Source organism: Sus scrofa, chromosome 5 (assembly GCF_000003025.6).
Source record: "Sus scrofa isolate TJ Tabasco breed Duroc chromosome 5, Sscrofa11.1, whole genome shotgun sequence".
NCBI lineage: Eukaryota > Metazoa > Chordata > Mammalia > Artiodactyla > Suidae > Sus > Sus scrofa.
In genome coordinates this window covers 85,352,180-85,375,961 of record NC_010447.5, presented here as the reverse complement: position 1 = coordinate 85,375,961, position 23,782 = coordinate 85,352,180, and the positions used below count along the sequence as shown (strand labels likewise).

The 23,782-nt window shown below is 41.8% G+C and overlaps 3 non-coding genes across 3 annotated transcripts; all 3 read left to right on the top strand.

The window, feature by feature from the left end:
• Positions 17,724 to 17,795, top strand: TRNAD-GUC. The gene has a single exon. It is a non-coding gene; the product is annotated as a tRNA-Asp (tRNA).
• On the top strand, positions 18,433 to 18,504 carry TRNAW-CCA. The gene has a single exon. It is a non-coding gene; the product is annotated as a tRNA-Trp (tRNA).
• On the top strand, positions 20,020 to 20,091 carry TRNAW-CCA. The gene has a single exon. It is a non-coding gene; the product is annotated as a tRNA-Trp (tRNA).

The window sequence follows — 23,782 nt, the reverse complement described above, 5'->3', positions numbered from 1 at the left end:
ACAGAAAGAATTCCACTGTCTCATTCCTAGTTCTCTTTTGTGATGGTATACTCTGGCAATGCATCCACTAAACCTTTACTTCACAGGGATATTTATATAAGTTAATATACTTTGCTCAGCCAAAAATGTTATCAAGTCTGTTTATTTGTCAGTGTATTCATATATGAAAGATCTCTTCCACTGAGAAACACCAAATATAATATCATCAATACCAACATGCAATGAGCTGTTCTTTTTCTATTTTGATTTTTAAGAGGGTATATTTTGACTTATAACTGGCATTCTGTGATTATAACAAATAATAGACAAATAAGGGGTGGGGAGGGGGGGAGATACAGGAAAATCGGGAGAATAACAGCCCTATTTATAGCTTATGATCCTGCAATCCCACTCCTGGGCATAGATCCGGAGAAAACCTAATTTGAAAATATACATGCACCCCAATGTTCATAACAGCACTATTCACAATAGCAAAGACATAGAAGCAACCTGAATATCCATCAACAGATGAATAAAGAAAATGTAACATATACACCTATAATGGAATATTATTCAGTCATAAAAAAGAATAAAATAATGGCATTTGCAGCTACATGGATGGACCTGGAGATTATCATACTAAGTGAAGTTAAGCCAGAGAAAGACAAATGTCATCTGTTATCACTTATATGTGGCATCTGAAAAATATATATAAATAAGTTTATACACAAAATAGAAAAAAAACCACAGACATAAAAAAACAAACTTACGCTTACCAAAGGGGAAAGAAAAAAAATAGGAGTTTGGGATTAACATACATATACTACTACATAGAAAATAGATAATTAACAAGATCTACTGCACAGAGAACTGTACTTGATATTCTGTAATAACCTAAATGAGAACAAATTTGAAAAAGGATAGATAGATAGATAGGTAGATAATAACTTAATCACTTTGTGGCTCACTTGAAACTAACACATTGTAAATCAACTATACTTCAATTTTTGTAAAAATTTCTTAAAATAATTAAAAAAGAAAGAAAATGGCAAGAATGATAGAGACATTTGTAAACTACCAGGACATTGGTATTAACCCCTCTTAGGTTATCTGCATTTTACATATGAGGAAACAGGAGTGGGTAGCTGACCCAGAGTCAACTTAGGGGAAACTGTAGCTCTTTTTGAACTAAGGTCCATCTGACTCCAAAGCCCATGCTCTTAGCCCTGTCTGTCCTCTTTCCATTAGGTATGTGCCCTCTTCATGGAGTCCCGGCAACCACTGTGCCTTCTTCACACGTTTGACGAATTTATGAGTCTCACTCTCAAAGGTAGAAATCAGAAACTTGCTTTCTCAGCCTCTCTTGCAGCTATAGTCTCACTGACATGTGACACAGGCTCTACCAACCAGACACACCCATGTGCAATTCAATTCGCCTCACAATTGGACGAAACAGGCAGTGGTAGTAGAGCTATTCTTCCTGGAAGAGTGGAAGGGAAGAGCCCAACTTGGAAGGCAGCAGCTGCAGACAATCCAATGGGCGTGGGACTGTCTTCACCGCAGAGACCAGAAGAGGGCGCTCTAAGAGGGCCTTCCCTAATTGACACTGTAAAAGTTCTTAGTGCAGCCATCTTGCCTTCTGCTTCTGGTTGCCAGGCCACAAAGCCTGACTCTGACCCTCCCAGGGGGTCACTCTCAGTTAGAGCTTAACAAATTATGTTTCTGCTGAAAGTAGCTAGAGTAAGTTCTGCTACATGGGTCTAAAAACCCAAATCGCAAAATCCCTTCAGAACTCCGGAACAAGTATTTTGAAAGGAAATACACATACCTGTTCGTTTGGTTTTTCCCAAACTACAATTTCATTATTAATGATTTATTTATTTTATTTTATTTATTTATTATTATTTTTTTTTTTGCTATTTCTTTGGGCCGCTCCCACGGCATATGGAGGTTCCCAGGCTAGGGGTCCAATCGGAGCTGTAGCTGCCGGCCTACGCCACAGCCACAGCAACGCTGGATACGAGCCGCCTCTGCAACCTACACCACAGCTCACGGCAACGCCGGATCCTTAACCCACTGAGCAAGGGCAGGGACCGAACCTGCAACCTCATGGTTCCTAGTCGGATTCGCTAACCACTGCGCCACGACGGGAACTCCAATGATTTATTTTAAATGCACTCAGTTTTTTCTAAGTGGGTGAGTTTTCTAATAATTCATCAAAAGCAGCAGGACTAGCTAAAGTCATCAGCTATGTACAAAAGTCTACCGACCTTTTCACAAACTGAGAACCATTTCTTTCAAAGATAGAAACTGAAAAATATCTTCAAATGTACTATTTTCCCCTTTGGAAGTATTTTCTTTTTGGATTTTTTGCTATTAATGTTAATGTTATATATCTCATTCTAGCTGTGAATTTAATCCAATACATATTCCATTGTCTTAACTTTATTACTAAAGCCAAACTGAAACTTTTGTTAATTCTGGTCAGATATTTCTTTTTTTTTTTTTTTTTTTTTTGCTTTTTAGGGCCATACCCACGACATATGGAGGTTCCCAGGCTAGGGGTCTAATCGGAGCTGTAGCCACCAGCCTGCACCACAGCCCCAGCAATGCAGGATCCGAGCTGCATCTGCGACTTTACCACAGCTCACGGCAACGCCGGATCCTTAAGCCACTGAGAGAGGCCGGGGATCAAACCTGGAACCTCATGGTTCCTAGTCGAATTGGTTTCCACTGTGCCACAACGGGAACTCCAGATATTTCATTCCTATAAAATATACTCCTTACCCTCTACCTCTGTTCTACTAATAGACTGATCATTGTACCTTAATGCTGTTACACAGTTGTGAGACATTCAAAACACTTTCAATGGTTTTGCCTGATTGTCAACTAATCCAGTCTTCAATGTTACATGTGATGTGCTTACATCAGAAACATGGCAAACAATGTTGATTGCCTACCTGACAGCCCTTTTTCCTTATTACTTGCCCACAGAGGCCCCAGTTTATGCAGGCATGTGGCAGAAATATGCTCTGAGATGGTGGCCTCTCTTCCCAGCCCAAACAATTGAAAGCTGATGGTTTCCATTCCTTTTTGATGTGAATGATTTAGGGGTGGGCATGTGGTGAGCAGACAAATCTAATCAATTTGATTGATGGGGACAACTTATCTCCTGATAAAAACTTTCTTCTTCCTATTTCAGATGCTTTAATGTATGGATGTGATGTCAGGAGTTGCAGCAGCCATTTTGTGACTGTGAAGGACTTTTTTTTCCCCCTCCCTGTGTACCTGCCCATGGCAAGCAGAAGTTCCCAGGCTAGGGATCAAACCCAAGCCACAGCACTGACAAAGCTGGATCCTTAACTGCTAGGCCACCAAGGAACTCCAGGACTTTAAAAACAAAGACAAAAACACACACACATAAATCCACAAGGTCTGGAGGAACAAAAGAGGATGCAATAACAAGAAATACTGGAAACCAGAAAACAGATGAATGAGGAGTAATCAGTGGCAGACCCAAGAGGGTTGAATTCTAAGCTGGTAATGACAAAAGCTGAGAAATAACTTAAGACATCAGAATCTTCAAAGGTCTCAGGAACTGGTAGTACCAAGGACCTCTAGAGCTGGGGATGGAAGAAGATGATAAAATACGGAGAGAGCAGTTTATCCCCTGGAACAGATTTTTCATCCTATGTGGCTAGACCGATGCCCATTTCCAACACCAGCAAAATACTGATGCTTTATTCACTAGAGAAGGTAAAATAGTGTTCTCTGGACTTGAGGACTGTTTAAACTATGGATACTGTCCTGAAATCAGGTATATGAAGTATGTTCACTTTAGTGAATGATGAGACCTTCAGCTCTCTTTCCTTTTTTGGCTCCCAAAACATTGGCAACGAGATCTTAATCCTCCAGATAGATCAATGAATTACTCTGCAAGTAATCTAAGTAGTTCAAGAGGCAAAAACTAAAGCTACAGCCAAGGGGATGGAGGTTAGTCACTCAGGACACCTACAGTGAGGCTCCTAAAGTGAACAAGTTTGCCCACTCTCTCGAAACTGCAAACTGCCTTTTCTCACTCTTATCAGGAGCAGATGACCCAGGATTTCCAATCATCGGAGAAAAGCCCCTAAGCATAGACACTGCGAACCAAACAAACAGGAGAAACAACTCGAAGGAAACAGAAGGGAGAGGAAAACTTCAAAGGGACTCTCTAATTTTCTCACAGAAAAAAAGAAAATATTTTGTTTTCATAAAACAGGAGCTAAATGCTACTTTAAAAGTATAATCTAAGTATAAGAATGAGCACTTGAAAGTTTTAAAATATGCTAACAAGACAAAGCAGTGGGAAAATATTTAAGTGAGAGAACTAGCCCAAGAAGTCCAACATCCGGATAACAGAAGTTCCAGAAAAATAAAACAGAGAAAATAATCAATTCAGAAAGATGTCCTAGAACCACAGAGCATGAATCACCAGATTGATAGGATTTTCTGGAAGCCATACACCAGGGACAAAAACAGAACCATTCATGACACATACAAAAAAGATCCTGGTCCAGAGACAGAATCCACACCACAGCAGTGACAACACCAAATTCTCAACTGCTAGGCCATCAGGAACTCCGAATCATTGCAGAATTTTAAAATTCCAAGGATCGGGAATTCCTGTTGTGGCTCAGTGAAAACAAATCTGACTAGTAACCATGAGGATGCAGGTTTGATCCCTGGCCTCGCTCAGTGGGTTAAGGATCTGGCATTGCCGTGAGCTGTGGTGTAGGCCCCAAACGTGGCTTAGATCCTGAGTTGCTATGGCTGTGGCACAGGCCAACGGCTATAGCTCCAATTCAACCCCTAGCCTGGGAACTTCTATATGAAGCAGGTACAGCCCTAAAAACAAAAAAGACAAAAAAAATTTAAAAAATAAAACAAAAAAGACAAAAAAAATTTAAAAAATAAAACAAAAAATAAAATGCTGAGGATCAAAGAGATGACTCTACCACCCCCCAGAGAAGAAAAGGGGGTCACATATAAAATATCGGACTCCAAACAAACAAACAAACAAAAAAATGTATTTCCCGTCATGGCACAGCTGAAACAAATCCTACTAGGAACCATGAGGTTCTGGGTTTGATCCCTGGCCTTGCTTAGTGGGCTAAGGATCCAGTATTGCCATGAGCTGTAGTGTAGGTCATAGATGCGGCTCAGATCCTGCATTGCTGTGGCTGTGGTGTAGGCCAGGAGCTGTAGCTCCAATTAGACCCCTAGCCTGGGAACCTCCATATGCCACAGGTGCAGCCCTAAAAAGACAAAAAAGACACACAAAAAAAGAAAAAGAAATGTTGAAGCCAATTTGACTCAGGGAATCTGTCCAGCTTATCGCCTAAGAACCTGTCACAAGGGTTATGCTTGCCACTCAGTTGCCAAAGATATAAATAATATTATCTAAAGATATTTTAGATATATGGTTACCTCTAGAGGAGGATGGAGCATAGGATTAAAGAAAAGCACACAGCGACTTTCAAATTACGGCAAAGTTTTACTTGTTAACCTAGGTAACAAGGACACAAATATCATTTTACCGTTTTCTTTTTTTGGCCATGCCCACAGGATGCACAGGCTAGGAATCAAACCTACACCACAGTAGTATCCAGAGCCACAGCAGTGACACCAGATCCTTAACCAGCTGAGCCACCAGGGAACCCCTATTTTACCATTATTCTTAAACTCTACATATATGTTTTATATAAACCTCTGTGAATATTATATTTGACACATGAGTGCCTAGCAAAAGGTACTGTTATTATAAAATGAACAGGTGTATGGAATTCCCAACTAGTATCCATGAGGATGCAGATTCGATCCCAGGCCTTGCTCAGTGGGTTAAGGAGCCAGCATTGCTGCAAGCTATGGTGTAGGTTGCAGCCACATTATTGCTGTGGCTGTGGCATAGGCCAGCAGCTGCAGCTCTGCTTTGACCCTTAGCCTGGGAACTTCCAAATGCTGCAGGTGCATCTGTAAAAAAAAAAAAAAAAAAGAACAGGTGCAAAAACATGAAAGATTAAATTTTCATCCTGACTACTTTGCCCTTGAATTCCTTCCCCTAGACCTTACTAGAATGTTAAAAGCACTGGTCATGGGAAATGGAGCCCCTGAAAATCAGGACTCCTTAGAGTTTCCATCATAAGAAAAAAGTGGAATATTTGATAAACAATATTATACTGGATTCATACCTGTGATATTATGATTTATATACTTTTTTTTTTTTTTTGTCTTTTGTCTTTTTTGTTGTTATTGTTGCTATTTCTTGGGCCGCTCTCGCGGCATATGGAGGTTCCCAGGCCAGGAGTTGAATCAGAGCTGTAGCCACCGGCCTACGCCAGAGCCACAGCAACGCGGGATCCGAGCCGCGTCTGCAACCTACACCACAGCTCACGGCAACGCCGGATCGTTAACCCACTGAGCAAGGGCAGGGACCGAACCTGCAACCTCATGGTTCCTAGTCGGATTCGTTAACCACTGCGCCACGACGGGAACTCCCTATATACTCCTCATATATATTTGATCTTCATCCACAGTTCCTGGATCACAATTCCCAGCTCACAGTTCCCAAAACCTTCAGAATTTCCTGAGCAATAGGAGCAATGAAATATTTTCTCTCTTGTCTTCAGTTCCTAAAAAGCCTTCAGGGAAGGTAACTTCCGGATTCCACCCAAGGGTAGGGGCTGGTTGTCAGGAGAACCAACCATGTGATTAGACTTTCAGTCACATCCCCTGACCTCCAGGGAGGAGATAGAGGCTGGGGGTTAAAACAAGTTGCCAGTGGCCAATGATTTAATCAAGCTGTGCCTGTCTAATGAAGCCTCCACAAAAACTCAAAAAAACAGGGTTAAAAGAGCTTCAGGATTGATGATCACATGGACGACGCATAAAGAGGGCATAGAAGTTACACACCCTTTCCCCACACCTCCACCTTTGTACCTCTTTATCTGGCTGTTGATTTGTATTCTCTCTTTTTTTTTTTTTTCTTTTTTGGCTGAACCGCAGCACATGGAGTTCCCAGGCCAAGGATCAGATCCAAGCCACAGCTATGACCTAAGCTACAGCTGTTGGCAACACCAGACCCCTGACCCACTGTGCGGGGCCAGGAATCGAACCTGCATCCCAGTGCCCCCAAGACACTGCTGATCCCATTGTGCCACAGCAGGAACTCCGATTTGTATTCTTTAATATCCTTTTATGAAATCTTGGTAATTTACTAAGTAAACAGGTTCTCCTAAGTTTTGTAAGCCATTCTAGCAAATTAATTGAGCCCAAGGAGGGGGACATAGGAACCGCGGATTTATAACAGGGTGGTCAGAAGCACAGGTAACAACCTGCGCTTGTGTCTCATGGGACTGAGCGCTTTACCTGTGGAATGTGCTTCTATCTCCAGGTAGATAGTGTGAGAGTTGAGCTGAGTTCTCAGAATTGTGCTGGCATCCAGAATTTCTTGGTGATGTGGGGAAGCATCCACACACACACTAGAATTGGGTCGGGCAACATTTCTGGGATATCTCAAACCATACACCAAAATAAACTCCAAGTGGCTCAAGATTTACATGTAAAAAAATGAAAACCTAAGAGTATGAGAAGAAAATACAAGAGGATTAATTTATAATCTGGGGAAAAGCCTTTGTGAGCATGACATAAAACACAGAAGCTACAAAAGGCAAGCTAAGTATGAACGGTATGAATACATTTTTAAAATTCTGCTCAGAAAAAAAAATCGCCAAAAACAAACTCAAAAGTCATGAAAAACAGGGAACAACTATTTGCATTCCAACAAATAGATAAGAAAGAGACCAATAACCCAATTGAAAATGGGCAAAGGATATGAACAGACAGTTCCCAGGAAAGGAATTCCAAATCGCTTTTAAATATATGAAAATATGCTCAACCTTCTCCGTAATAAGGGAAATGCAAATTACAACTACCAGATTGGCAGACATAAATTTTGCTAACACCATGTGGCTAAAGGTTAGAGAAACAGATGCTCTCACATATTGCTGGTGAGAGTACAAACCGGCTCAATCCCTGGAGAGAACAATTTGACAATATTTATCAAAATGCATGTTTTGGCAGGCACCATTAGTTTATACCCCAAAATCATTCCTCCATATTCCTTGCTAACAGAGTCCAGGTGCTCAGGTGGCAGTGTGCCAAGCTCCAAGCAATAAGTTTATTTATTAATTCATTCATATTTATTAAGCTCTTGCTATGTACGAGGCACTTGCTGTGTACTGGGCTCTGCGGATACAATACTCAATGAAGCGGACCACACTCCAGGCTTCATAATAATCCTGAACCTGATTGAAATTCCAGAGCAAAATGGCAACTGTGGCATTTTGATGTACATTTGAAATAATAGATGACCATAAGATTTTTCCTTCAAACTAGGACTTGGGAGTGCAGGGTGGCAAGCACACCCACGGCATGTGGAAGTTCCCGGGGCGGGGATAAAATTTAACAGCTGGAGCAATGCCAGATCCTTAACCCACTGAGCCAGTTGGGGGAATTTTTCCATACCTCTGCAGCAACCCAGGCCAATGCAGTTGGATCCTTAACCCACTATGCCACACTGGGAACTCCCAAATTGAGACACTTTTGAGAGTGAATAAAGTGCTATTAATAAAATACACTGGGGGAGTTCCCATCGTGGTTCAGCGGAAACAAATCTGACTAGTATCCATGAGGACACAGATTCAATCCCTGGCCTCACTGAGTGGGTTAAGGATCTGGCATTGCTGTGAGCTGTGGTGCAGGCCAGTGGCTATGGCTCGGATCTGACCCCTAGCCTAGGAACCTCCCTGCATAGGCTGTGGGCACAGCCATAAAAAGCAAAAATAAAGTAAAATATACTGGAACAAAGAGGCACAAACTAGGATTGTCACAAGCAAACTAGGAAATACGGTCGCTGCTGATAATCCTGTTGCCACCATCTCAGTTTCTGTTCTAAAATGACTCCACTAGGGAATTATGGAAAAAAGTGAGACCCAAATGAGCTCTGGAGAAGTACGAATGACAAATACATATGAAAAGACACTCAACCTCTTTAATTAGGAGGAAAAGCTGGAAGTCAGCAATAGGACGCTTTGAAAGAACTTGAGGGAGTTCCCGTCGTGGCGCAGTGGTTAACGAATCCGACTAGGAACCATGAGGTTGCAGGTTCGATCCCTGCCCTTGCTCAGTGGGTTAAGGATCCGGCGTTGCCGTGAGCTGTGGTGTAGGTTGCAGATGCGGCTCGGATCCCGAGTTGCTGTGGCTCTGGCGTAGGCCGGTGGCTACAGCTCCGATTAGACCCCTAGCCTGGGAACCTCCATATGCCTCAGGTGCAGCCCTAGAAAAGACAAAAAACATGTATATATATTTCTTATGTAGATTTAATCCCCAGGCCCAACAGAGACTCTAAGAGGGTAGAAACAAAGCTTTGCTTTCCCAACATCTATTCAAGTAAAACTATAAAGCCTGGGACCCCATCAATCCTTAAACAATCCAAAAATATTCTTTGTCTACACTGGTTAGTAGGTTGGTTTTTTAGTGGGAAATGTAATTTTTAAAGACACATAATTTGGGAGTTCCTGCTGTGGCGCCATGGGTTAAGAACCCACAATGGCTGGGGTAGCTGTGGAGGTGTGGGTCCAACCCGCAGCCCCTGGTACAGTGGGTTGAAGGAGCTGGCATTGCCTTATAGGCCACAGCTGGGACTCAGATTCAGTCCCTGGCCCAGGAACTTCCATACTGCTGCAGGTGTGGCCATTAAAAAAAAAAGTAGCTTGACGAAAATACCATATGAAGAAATAAAAACAAAAAGGTCTTTCTGTAACAGCTCACATTATACTGATAAAGCTCAAAGTGGCAGAAATCATTATCACAGCCAAGCTAAAGCCTAGGTACCCAGACCACTTTCATCTAATTTATTTGAAACTAATCCAAAATATTGACTTATGTCTTAATTTAGAACAAAATTTGATTTCCTTAGTTTCAGAACCCAGAAACCGGTGCCAAATGCTTTGAAAATTGACTTTATTATTGGCTTCAAAAAAATATTCAGATACTGACTTTGTTTTTTTAAAAATAAGTTTCCAGACCTATGATTTCAAAGACTAAACCTGCCAAACTTGTTGGCGTGAGATTCCTTCCTCTACGATTCCAGACATTCTCTTGGCAGCATCACCATGTGGGAAAAGCACGGTGTAAAAATGGCCGTTGTCTCTGTGGGTTACTGTCTGGCTATACCTCACTCGGACACCAGAGGGCGCGCAAAGGAACAGCGCTTGTTTTTCTTTCAATCCTGCATCAAAGTCCGTGCACAAAATAACAAAAGACTGGGAACACAAGAGCCGGGAGACAAAGGGACAAGGGAAAAAGGCTGCACGCCCTGTTTTACGGCCGGTGAAGTTTGCTTCCTCATCCACCCACCTCCCCGCCTCAAGGAACTAGATGTAAACAACTTAAGCTGCAAAATAATGAAATCTTGAACTAACAAAGAAAATCAAAGAATAGTCACCCTAGTTCTAGGAAAGACTATCACAGGTGTGCATTTGACCTATCTGCTCTGCTTGATATTAGCAACTTTTCCCAAAAAGTATTCGTTTTTCTGAGTTCATGAATAATACATGCACAGAGTAGAAAATATAGAAAAGCAAAAGATCATCAAATACTCTAACCCAGAGATAATTACTATTAATATTTTCGCATATTTCTTTCCAGCCTTTTTTCAATATCTAGAAATGCATAGAAAAACAGTACTCTATTATTTTGTGCTGGCTCTTCGCATTTACTATATCACTCTATTATTTTGTGCTGGCTCTCTTCCCATCAACTCCATCTTTGCCAATAAATTCCGGTAACGTAACTTTGCTAATCACATGAGTGAATCAGAGGAGAAAAAGAAATTTCAAAAGTGCTACAGATAGCTTTTTCCCCAAGTTAAGAACTCGAAGGCCAAATGCCGAGTCGCACATTTGGAGGAGGAATTTTTCTTTAGCGTTTAGAAAAGGAAGCAGGTAAAGAGCAAAGAAAGGAGAAACTATTTCATTCACACCCCAAATAAGGCGCATGAACCTGTCCTTCTTGGCTGCCTGAGGATGACTCCAAGAGGCCAGGAGGGAAAGTAAATCACTAAGACCGCTTGGTGCTGCCAGTGCGGCCAGCTCATGCCTTAAGGTCAAAGAGATCAATCCGCACAGCTACTGATGCTGGCGGGTCTGCAGGTGGCCAGCAAAACCAAGAAAAAAGTCAGGAACAGCAAGGTCAGTGACCTTGAGGCTTGGGGCTGGCACCAGCAGGTGGTTTCCTCAGAAATCGGAAAGGAAGCTAGACCTGGCCCCTGGCAGACAGCCACAGGGAAAGTGAGGCCACGACCTGAGGCCCTGGAACACGGCCCCTCGCCCAGCCCGACGGGTAATCGCTCTGTCCGCAGAGTTCTTTGTTTCAGTCGAGCAAAAAAGGGAAGCCTGGCGTTCTCTCTCAGCCCTGGGAATTTAGGAAAGTCACTGAGCTCCCCAAGCCTCAGTCTCATCTGTATAAATGAAAAGGTGGAAGAGAGCTAAGGTTCCTGCTAGCTCTCAAAGCCCGTGAGTTTTCACTGGACCCAACTGTGCACAGCAATGAAAAGTAAAGACATGCCCTGCCCACCACAACCCATGAGCAGCAGCCCCTCTACTTGCTTTTCCCAGATCCCCACATACTCCTTCCCAAGCTCTGTGCCTTGGTGCTGCCCCCTTGCAGAAGTGCGGGAAAGCCTTGCCCCTCCTCTTTCCAAGTTCATCACCCTTTCAAGGCCCAGCTGGGCTTTCTTCAAGCACTTCAGGCCGAGAAAGTTCTTCCTTCTCTGAATTCCACAGGATTTTGTGCATACTTTCATTGCTTTCTACCTGTGTGACCTTAGCCTGCCTGTGCCCCAGTTTCCTCATCTGTAAAAGGGGGAGCATTATTCTATCAAATTCAAAGGATTGTGATGGGATTAATGGTTAACACATGTAAACCACTTAAAGCAGAGCCTACACTTAGTAGGTTCTCCATAAGCCTGGACTATGCCTCCATCATGACACTTAATAAAATAACATTTAATCAATTATATTATAACTATCAGATAAAGGATCCATCTACCCCATGATCTCAAGAGGGGAAGTGAGGAGTTCCGGTTGTGGCTCAGGAGGTTAAGAACCGGACAGGGTTCATGAGAGTGTGGGTTTGATCCCTGGCCTTCCTCAGCGGGTTAAGGATCTTGCCTTGCTGAAAGCTGTGGTGTGTGGGTCACAGATGTGGCTGGGATCTCATGTGGCTGTGGCGTAGGCCAGCAGCCGCTCCAATTCAACCCCTGGCCCAGGAACTTGCACAGGTGCAGCCTAAGAAGAAAAACAGGAGGGGAAGTGAGTTTTACCCATATTTTTCTCTCTAATGCTTAGCTTCAGGCCTGGCAGAAAGAATAAATCAATAAAGGTTTTTTGTTTGTTTGTTTGTGTTTTAATAAGAAGGAAGAGAAGACTGGAAGCTTTTATGTGTTTGTTTCCCTTTTTGCCACACACGCAGTATGTGGGAATTCCTGGGCCAGGGATTGAACCTATGACGCACAGCAGCAACCAGAACCACAGTGGTGAGAACACAGAAACTTCAAATCGCTAGGCTATCAGAGAACGCTCAATGAAAGGTTGATTGAACTAGAGGACACACTTTTGCCTCTTGGTTTTCACTTTGGATTATTGTTTAAATAAATTAGGCTAAGAAATGGTGAAGTATGATTTTTTTTTTCCCCTTAATAATCTAAACATATATACATCCAGGTCTATCTTCCAGGCCCAAATCATAAATACTCACTTGTGAATTTTAATGTTTATAGAGGATTAATTCCCATATTTGCATGGGAAATTTTTAGTTTTAATAGTTATAAATAATGTTTCTGTGAGTGAATGATAATAGAATCCAAAAACTACAATTTAGGCTCTTCTTTAATTATGGGGAGGAAGGAAAGGAAGAAGCAAAGTTGGGTAACAAGCGAGCTCAAGTTTTTGTTCAAAGGTTGGATTGAGGAAGTGAGCATAATAGAGAAAAAGGAGAAGATACACAAGAAACCAGGTCATGCACGCTCTAATAAAAACAAAAGTTACGTAAGAGAATGAAAAGACGAGACACAGCCTGGAAGAACATACATCTCCCAAGATATATATTATATGTGTTGATATGTGTATATATATATATATATATATATATATATATATATATTACATATGTGTTGATATATCTACCCCAAAATATATCTAATTAAAAGACTATAATCAGAATGTATAAAGAACTCTCTAGCCAAGTCATGGAAGCAACCTAAATGTCCATTGACAGAGGAGTGGATAAAGAAGATGTGGTACATATACATAATGGAATATTACTCAGCCATAAAAAGGAATGAAATAATGGTATTAGCAGCAACATGGATGGACCTAAAAATTATCATGCTTAGTGAAGACGCCAAGGTCACATGCTATCGCTTATATGTGAAATCTTTAAAAAGAATACAATGAACTTTGAAGGACAGATATTGACTCACGGATTTTGAAAAACATGGGTTTTCAAAGGAGACAGGATGGGGGTTGGGGGGATGGTCTGGGGGTTTGGGATGGAAATGCTATAAAACTGGCTTGTGATGATTGTTGTACAACTGTAAATGTAATAAAATTCATTGAGTTAAAAAAAAAAGAACTCTCAAACTCAATAATAAGAAAACAACACAATATTTAAATGGGCAAAAGATTTTGATATTAAATAAATCCATGAATATGCTCAATACCATTAATCATTAGGGAAAGGCATATTAAAACTACAGTGAGGGAGTTCCCACTGCGGCACAGTGCATTAAGAATCCGACCACAGCACCTCCAGCTCCTGTCGCTGCAGAGGGATCCCCAGCTCAACACAGTGGGTTTGCCTTAAAGGATTTGGCCTTGCTTTAAAGGATTCAGCCTCACATAGGTCACAGCTGCAGCTTGGATTCAGTCCCTGGCCTGGGAACTTCTATGTGCCATGAATTCCGCCATTAAAAAAAAAAACCTACAGTGAGATCCCACTGCACACGTACTAGAAAGGCTCAAATAAAAAATACTTACAATACCAAGTGCTAGCAAAGATATGGAACAAGAACTCTCATATCTTGTTAGGAGGAATGCAAAATGTTACAGCCCACTTAGGAAAACAATTTGGCAATTTCTTATGAAGGTAAACAATACACTTATCCTAAGATTCAGCAAACCCGCTCTTAGGTATGAACCCAAGAGAAATGAAGATATATGTCGACACAAAAACCTATACACTAGTGTTTGGAATAGCTATTTTTATGATACTCAAAAACTAGAAAAAATACAAATGTCCATTTACTAGTGAGTAGATAAAAAAGTATCCATACAACACTAAACAGCAATTAAGAAAAACTACTGATACAACAATGGGGATGACTCAAAAACATCACGCCAAGTGAAAGAATCCGTATTCAAAAAGCTACACATTGCACACAGTTCCACGAATAAAACATTCTGGAAATGGAAATCTGAAGAGTGGTGCCTGGGGCTGGAGGCAGAGGATCAACTGCAAAAGGGCGTTAGGGGACGTTATGATAGAAGCGATGGAAATAGTCTAGAGCTTGATTGTGGTTAAAATTCACAGAATGGTATGCTTAAAAAAAGAGTGGATTTTACTGTTTCCAAATTAATTATACCTCAATAAACCTTGAAATAAATAAACAGTAATGAATGAGAGGCCAAAGTTCTTAACAGAGCCTGAAAAGCCCTGCGTTGTCCTATTTCTTCAGCCTTTCAGCCTCATTCCTTCTAGGACGCTCTTCATTGTCCTTGGGTATATTTATAGTGTGTGTGTGTGTGTGTGTGTGTGTGTGTGTGTGTGTGTGTGTGTATCTCGCCTCCTCTCACATTCCCAACCACTCCTACTCTAGCCTTGAACCACCATCATCTCCCACAGGGATTACTGCAATAGACCTCTTTGCTCTCCCTCCTGCTGCCGTCACCCACTAGAATCTACTCTCAACCTAGAAACCAAAAGCCTTTTAAAACATAAACCACACCATGCCATCTCCCTGTTCAAAACCCTACAGCAGGAGTTCCTGCTGTGGCACAAGGGGATCAGGGGTTTCTCTGCAGCACCAGGACACAGGTTCAATCCTCAGCCAGGCTCAGTGGCTTAAAGGATCCAGCATTGCCAAAGCTGCAGCTGGAACTCTCTATGTCACAGGGCAGCCAAAAACAAACAAAAAAAAACCTATAGCAGCTCCCCATTTCTCTTCAGAATAAAAGCCAAAGTCTGCAATGACCTCTAAGGCCCCACAAGCCTCCCAGACAGTTACATGTCTACATCTCTTAATTCCCTCAAGTCTGTTCGAATGTCACCTTCTTAAAATGAGGCCAACTTTGACCATTCGATTTAACCTGCCATTCTCAAAACCCATTTACCATGGTATTTTTTTTCCAATTTCCACTCTTGTCATCATCTAACATATTTATTTATGATAGCCATTGTTTATGGTCTATCCTTTTTCTGTAAGGATAGATATAAGCTCCACAGGAACGAGATTTACTAATTGAGGAGTTCCGGCTGTGAGCCAGCAGTAACGAACCTGACTAGTATCCATGGGGATGCCAGTTCGATCCCTAGCCTCTCTCCAGGGGTTAAGGATCTGGCCTTGCCGGGAGCTGTGGTGTAGGTCGAAGACCCAGCGGGGATCTGGCGTTGCTGTGACTGTGGCATAGGCTGCCAGCTGCAGCTCTGATTCGACCCTGGCCTGGAACTTCCATATGCCACAAATGTGGCCCTAAAAAGCAAAAAAAAAAAAAAAAAAAAAAAAAAAAAAAAAAAATTACTAATTGAAACTTCCTCCTACATCTAAAGCAATGCCTGGCATACTGTGGGCTCAACAGTGAATTAATACCTGCAGTGCCTGAAAAGTAATTATAGATTAGTAAATATTACTACTGGAACAAGTGTGACACATAAAGCGATAAAGCTTTTTCTCTCCATAACTCATATTTATTGGTTAATATACACATATGTGGAACTGTGCAGCAGGGTGAAAACTGCACAAGGTTTGCTGTCAGGTCTTAGGGATTCTTGGCCTCTCACTACTTCCAGCCTGTATGACTACAGAAGATTCCCTTTTAGGGATAAAATACTTGCCCTATCGACCCCACAGGGCTCTTGGGAAGATGAATGTGAATGGTTTGCAAGCTGTGATAAGCTCGACAGTTACTTAGGTAAAGCAAGATTTGAAACTTTGAATAATATCCATCTCCATCACGCTGTTTACCTCCAAAGAAAGTTCTGTGCCCTCTTTACTGCCCATCTCCCAGTGCTGACAGTGAGGAATCTCTGAGCTCCCTTACCCTGTTCAGGTTAATTACTCTCTCTTTTCCTTTCCATTTTAGGAAGATGGACAGCAGGTGTTGAGTTCCCTGTTCCATGATCTGTGCTGACTCAGGCGGCTTCTTCCTGTCCCTGGGGAGGATGAGAGAGCAGTAAGAACACACGTATGGCCACTGACACAGCTTTCCTAGGACTTAGGTGGAGAGGATGGTTTCTCTTCTGAGATTAAACCTCTTTCCCCACAATATGGAACCCTGTGCAACAGCTCAGGAGAGCTGCTTTCCCACTACCCTGCAGCCTCTCCAGCTGAGAGTCCCTCCAATCTTACCCGAAACTTGGACTTGGCAAGAGTTATTAGAGGGTCAGAAGTAGAAGGAGGTTTTGCATGTATTTAAGAGTGAAGGGGGACAAGTGCCAAAACGGGCTTCAGAAATTACATTTTTTTTTTAAAATGTCTGCATTTAGACACAAAACCCCTTCACCAGATGGAAAATACCTTGTAACCTATGATCTATAAAAAATACATTAATCCATAGTGTGCTATAAGGAATGGATTTCTTAAGGCACATACGTTTAAGTGCCATAATTAAAACGTTTAATTGTGTCAGTTTGCGACTTTACAAATTCACTCACTTAGAGATTAATGTCAGAAGTTTGTATGTGAGGCCCTTCTGGGAACAGGCTTGATTCTGTTTATGAAAAGGCTCAGGATAATACAAATTATTATATTAGAGTACTTTCCTAACCCTGTTTAATCAAGGGCACATCCTAGTTTTGAATTATTTAAATGTATTACTATTTAACCATTTAAGTGTTTGTCAATTCCGAGTAAATGGAGATGCCTCAGGAAAAGGACCGAAATACAGGGGGAATTAGCTAATACAATTTCATTTGTCCTGCGTGAGCTTTTGTATCTCAAAAGTTTAAAAATGGTTTGAATAGGCACTGGGCTGTGGGACACTCACGGCCGGGACATCTGGCCACCAGATGACTAAGAAAAGAAAATATAAATTTGTGAAGGTAAAACACTTCTTCAACTCACATACTCTTGGTCATTATTAAAACAAAAATCTCCCGCCAGAAACCTAAATCATCTGGAGAGCATAAAAGTCCCGTCACACCATGTTCAACAGCTCACTATCACTAAAACTGGAAGGGCATTTTGTTTCATTTATTCTAAACCATTTCTTCCTTTCATTGACGAAAAGAGTCCAAGGTGCCCAGAATGGATAACATAAATAGGGACAGTACAAGCGTCACGGTTTTCACACTTGCTGATGGCAGGCAAAAGGTAAGGGACCATTCCTTACCTTGAAGTAGTACTTGAGCAAAACGAAAACAACAGCTCCTCGTTAGTATAGTGGTTAGTATCCCCGCCTGTCACGCGGGAGACCGGGGTTCAATTCCCCGACGGGGAGATGTCAACGCATTTTACTAACCACTACTTATTTCACCTAATTCAATGGCCCTACATTGTTGACAAATACAACATGCTGATATCTTTTGTAGGTGCCTCTTTTCAAAATAGTAAATCTTAAGCTCACCGTGAAATAAAAGCCAATCCTGACTGTAAACGCTTCATACTGTTGACAGAAGATTTTGGGAGGAAGCAAACCCTCGGAGAGCCCAGGACTAGCTTCCAGCCGCCGGCTGCCAATGGCTGGCAAACGCCTGCGCGTGCGCAGTAGCTCCCCGCCAAATTCCAACTGGGGGTCACGAACTCCGCGCAAGGAGTCCGTGGGGGGAGGGGCGAGAGGGGGCGGGATCTCCGCCCCTGAATGGGCGGGTAAGAACGGAAATAGCTGGCTGAAGAAGAGACCGATTTCTTCTGACCCTCGAGACTCGGCGAAACAGGGAAGCTCCATTCTCCTGCCTCTGCGAGTCCCGTCCCAGCCTAGATAGAGGGCTAGCCATCTGACAAATAAAGGAATCAGTCTCCAGCCTAGACCTACCCCGAGTGGAGGGACAAGAAGCAAACGGAAGAAAAGCGAAGCGCGCCATGAAGACGCCATGTTGTCGGAGTCCTAAGAAACTGCGCGGAACCCAGCCCAGCAGGACCTCGTGGCGCAACGGTAGCGCGTCTGACTCCAGATCAGAAGGCTGCGTGTTCGAATCACGTCGGGGTCATGGGTTTTTGTGTTTAGGCTTCACTAGCTTTTTAAAGCCTAGGTGTTTCCCGCCATTTTTTAAAAAGGCCTTTGATTTTAGAATTAAGTCTTCTTTTTGTTATTCCAGTTATCGATAGTCTTCAAAAACACAGGGATTACTATGTAAAGCAGAGCCTTAAGGCTGGTGTGTTTTTTTTTTCACTGTCTGGGCCTAGGAAGTGAGTTCCCTGTCATTTAAGGTGCATAATGCATAAAGATGTGGGCTATTACTGTTGTGCATTAGTGGGCACGTCAGCCCATGGTAGTCCTTAACAAGAAAAGTACAAATATACACCGTACAAGCTGTTTTTACAAAAACAGTTTGAGACCCATTTGCCTTTTGAAAGCAAGTACAACAGAGTATAATTTCTAACTTTGAATAATATTTTACATGTTTTCCCCCATGTGCCAGGCACTGCGAACCCCTACAACATGTGATTAATATCCCATTCTTACAGATGATATCGTGGCACACAGAAGAATAGTGACTAGTACCCAGGATTCCAAATCAGATGACTTGACTCCAGATCCCACTCTTTACTAAATATTTTACAATTGAGGTGGAAGCAAATTGTTGAAAGAACTTGCTAGAAGCCATTGAAACTAATTGATACACCAGCGTATATTTTCATCAGTTCATGCCAGTAGTTGCAAATCAGGTACCCCTTTCAATTATTAATCTCTCATTGCAGGGCACAGAGCTTACTCATACATCTTTGTAAGCTCCAGGACTCTTAGTACTTAATAGTGCCTTACAGGCATGTGTCAAATATTTGTTGTACAAAAAATGAATGGCAAGACTATAAAAAATTAATAATTTTTTATTTTTTACCGGGCATGTTCTATGGATGTTCCTAAGTTTTTCTGTTCAGTGTTTTGCAAATATCAAATATTAATCTCTTATAATTCAACCTAATGTGCAATATAGCTGATCATTTTGTTTTCATTTTGTGTAGTTGCTCTTCCCTTTCCTTTTTGGTTGGATTGGGATTAGATAATTTATTTCAACAGATATTTATGTACCACTGACTATGATGAGCCTGATAATGTGCTTAAACAATGAGGAAAAGGATACACTGAATAATATCGGCTGCCAATGGCTGGCAAACGCCTGCGCGTGCGCAGTAGCTCCCCGCCAAATTCCAACTGGGGGTCACGAACTCCGCGCAAGGAGTCCGTGGGGGGAGGGGCGAGAGGGGGCGGGATCTCCGCCCCTGAATGGGCGGGTAAGAACGGAAATAGCTGGCTGAAGAAGAGACCGATTTCTTCTGACCCTCGAGACTCGGCGAAACAGGGAAGCTCCATTCTCCTGCCTCTGCGAGTCCCGTCCCAGCCTAGATAGAGGGCTAGCCATCTGACAAATAAAGGAATCAGTCTCCAGCCTAGACCTACCCCGAGTGGAGGGACAAGAAGCAAACGGAAGAAAAGCGAAGTGCGCCATGAAGACGCCATGTTGTCGGAGTCCTAAGAAACTGCGCGGAACCCAGCCCAGCAGGACCTCGTGGCGCAACGGTAGCGCGTCTGACTCCAGATCAGAAGGCTGCGTGTTCGAATCACGTCGGGGTCATGGGTTTTGTGTTTAGGCTTCACTAGCTTTTAAAGCCTAGGTGTTTCCCGCCATTTTTTAAAAAGGCCTTTGATTTTAGAATTAAGTCTTCTTTGTTATTCCAGTTATCGATAGTCTTCAAAAACAAGGGATTACTATGTAAAGCAGAGCCTTAAGGCTGGTGTGTTTTTTTTTTCACTGTCTGGGCCTAGGAAGTGAGTTCCCTGTCATTTAAGGTGCAATAATGCATAAAGATGTGGGCTATTATTGTTGTGCCTTAGTGGGCACGTCAGCCCATGGTAGTCCTTAACAAGAAAAGTACAAATATACACCGTACAAGCTGTTTTTACAAAAACAGTTTGAGACCCATTTGCCTTTTGAAAGCAAGTACAACAGAGTATAATTTCTAACTTTGAATAATATTTTACATGTTTTCCCCCATGTGCCAGGCACTGCGAACCCCTACAACATGTGATTAATATCCCATTCTTACAGATGATATCGTGGCACACAGAAGAATAGTGACTCGTACCCAGGATTCCAAATCAGATGACTTGACTCCAGATCCCACTCTTTACTAAATATTTTACAATTGAGGTGGAAGCAAATTGTTGAAAGAACTTGCTAGAAGCCATTGAAACTAATTGATACACCAGCGTATATTTTCATCAGTTCATGCCAGTAGTAGCAAATCAGGTACCCCTTTCAATTATTAATCTCTCATTGCAGGGCACAGAGCTTACTCATACATCTTTGTAAGCTCCAGGACTCTTAGTACTTAATAGTGCCTTACAGGCATGTGTCAAATATTTGTTGTACAAAAAATGAATGGCAAGACTATAAAAATTAATAATTTTTTATTTTTTACCGGGCATGTTCTATGGATGTTCCTAAGTTTTTCTGTTCAGTGTTTTGCAAATATCAAATATTAATCTCTTATAATTCAACCTAATGTGCAATATAGCTGATCATTTTGTTTTCATTTTGTGTAGTTGCTCTTCCCTTTCCTTTTTATATAGGTATTTATTACCTGATATATATAACCTGGGGGTTGTTTGTAGCAGCAAGAAACAAATATGTAAGTAAACAAATACATATGTGGGAGAGTGCCATAAGTGCATGAAAAAAGTGGTGTGAGGCTGCTAAAAAGGGACATTAACTCTGCATGGGTAGTTCCAAAAGGGCTATAAAGAAGATAGAAAAAAAGAAAAGTTCTTGTATTAAGCATTATTCATCCAGTGGACATATCTGAATGCCTCACGAGTCAAGAACTTACTTAATATCCTGGACTTAACTCTTCAACTATAAAAGTAAAGTTATATATATATAAGCTGCTAGGGACTGTAGCAAAATACACAGACCAGGCACTTAAACAACAGAGGTTTATTTCTTCACAGTTGTGAAGGCTAGGTATCAAGACCAAGGTGACAGCATCTGGCTTTTTGAGGCCTGCATTGGCTCATAAATGGCCACCTTCCTTGCTGTGTCCCACATGGTCTTTCTCTATATGTGCACATCCCTACTGTCTGTGTGTCCAAGTCTCCTCTTACAAGGACACCTGACAGATTGGATTAGGACTCCATCTAATAGCCTCATTTTAACTTAATCACCTCTTAAAAGCCTCATCTCTAAATACAGCCACATTTTTGAGGTACTTCAATGTATGTCCTTTTTGAGGGTGGGGGGTGTCACACCCAAAGCACATGGAGGTTCCCAGGACAGGGGTCCAATCGGACCTGTAGCTGAGAGCCTACACCACAGCAACAGCAATGTGGGATCCAAGCTGTGTCTGCGACCTACACCACAGCTCATGGCAACGCTGAATCCTTAACCCCGAGCAAGGCAGGAATCAAACCCAAGTCCTCATGGATATTTGTCAGGTGAGGCACAACAGGAACTCCAGGCTTCCAATACATGATTGTCAGGTGGAGGCGCACAATTCAGCCTGTACAGAAGTTATATTCTTTTCCTGAAAACTTTGCATTATAGCATGTATCTATAACACACTTTCTTGATCTTAGTTGGACCAATGTGTTATTCATTTTACAAATCATACACTTGTGAGGTAGACAGAGCAGTTTTATTACCTCATAATCACTTTATTTGGCAGCCCTAGCAACTCATACACACTTTGGAGAACTATATTCTCCAGTATGGCTGGAGAGAGGAGGTAAAGCTATAGACATAACAGGAGTCAGATCACTTAGGACCTTGGTGCCATTCTAACTAGTTTAGATTTCATTCTGAGGGCAATGTGGAGCTTTTATTCAAAAATGTGACAAGGTCAGGTCTGGCTTTATAAAGAATGTGAAAAATGGCCTGGAATTGTTGTTGCTGGACCAGCATCCTGGGAACAAGTTAGAAATGCAACATTTCAGGCTCCACCCCAGACTCAGAAAACTGCAGATTAAGCCAGGCCTTCCAGGTGATTCTGATACAAGCTAAAATTTGAAGACCATTGGCCTACAGAACAAGGCTGGACCGGAGGCCCCACTTCCTCACAGGGTTTGTTTTGTTTTTTGTTTTTTTTAGGGCCACACCTGCAGCACACTGAGGTTCCCAGGCTAGGGGTTGAATAAGAGCTGTAGCCCCTGGCCTACACCACAGCCACAGCAACACCAGATCCAAGCCACGTCTGCAACCTACACCACAGCTCACGCAACGCCAGATCCTTAACCCACTGATGGAGTCCAGGGATCAAACCTGTGTCCTCATGGATACTAGTCAAATTCGTTTCCGCTGAGCAACGATGGGAACTCCCTTCACAAGGTTTTAAGAGACTCAAGGTAAAATACATAGAAGTCTTCAATATTGTAAATATATATATATATATATTGCTATAGCTCTATCACTTCACAGGTTCCAGCTTCTTTCCCAAGCCTGGACATTTATAGTTTTGCAGAATGGCCCCTTGCTGACTTACTATAACTTGGAATTTTTTTTGGTTTCTTTGGTTGCATTCCGAATATGAAGTTCCCAGGCCAGGGATCAAACCACAGCAGTGACCCAAGCTGCAAATCCTTGAAACATGCACCACAAGGAGACTCCATGTAACTTTGAAATGACCCAAATCCAACACTTCATTTTTAACTTTAACTTCTACAATCATTATGTAGAAATGATATAAGAAAAGAGGCTCTGGAGTAGAGAGATTCATATTTGAATTTCCAAATCCTGACACTTAATAGCTCTATGATTTTTTTCTATTTCACTAAAAATCTTCCAGACTGTCGTTCTATAAGTGGATTTATCCACTTGTACAGAATCTCTGAGCATTATATCACAGTTTTAATAAGCTAGCTTTCTCTTTTGAATTATCTTCAATTAGTTACCTAAGACTTATGTACTATGGATGAACTGAGTCCTAACCATGAGACCAACAGGGAACTCCTTCCCCCCCCTAATTATTCTGCAGTAGATGAGCTGACAAAGCAGCCTTTGGAAATGAAAACTGAAAGACAGATTCTGAATTCTGAATAAGTGATCCCCAATTTCTCACACTAATTCAAAAGAAAGTAGTTATGATTATAAAATCTTATGTGTTGAAATCTGGGAAATATTGTTAGAAATCTTGGAATTATAGAATAACATTAAAAAATAAAAAAAAAAAACTATCCCTACCACCTAGAGGAAGCTACTACAGACATTTTGTTCTGTATCCATTTAGTCCACTGAAATACACACATATCCGTACATGTATGTTTTTATAGAA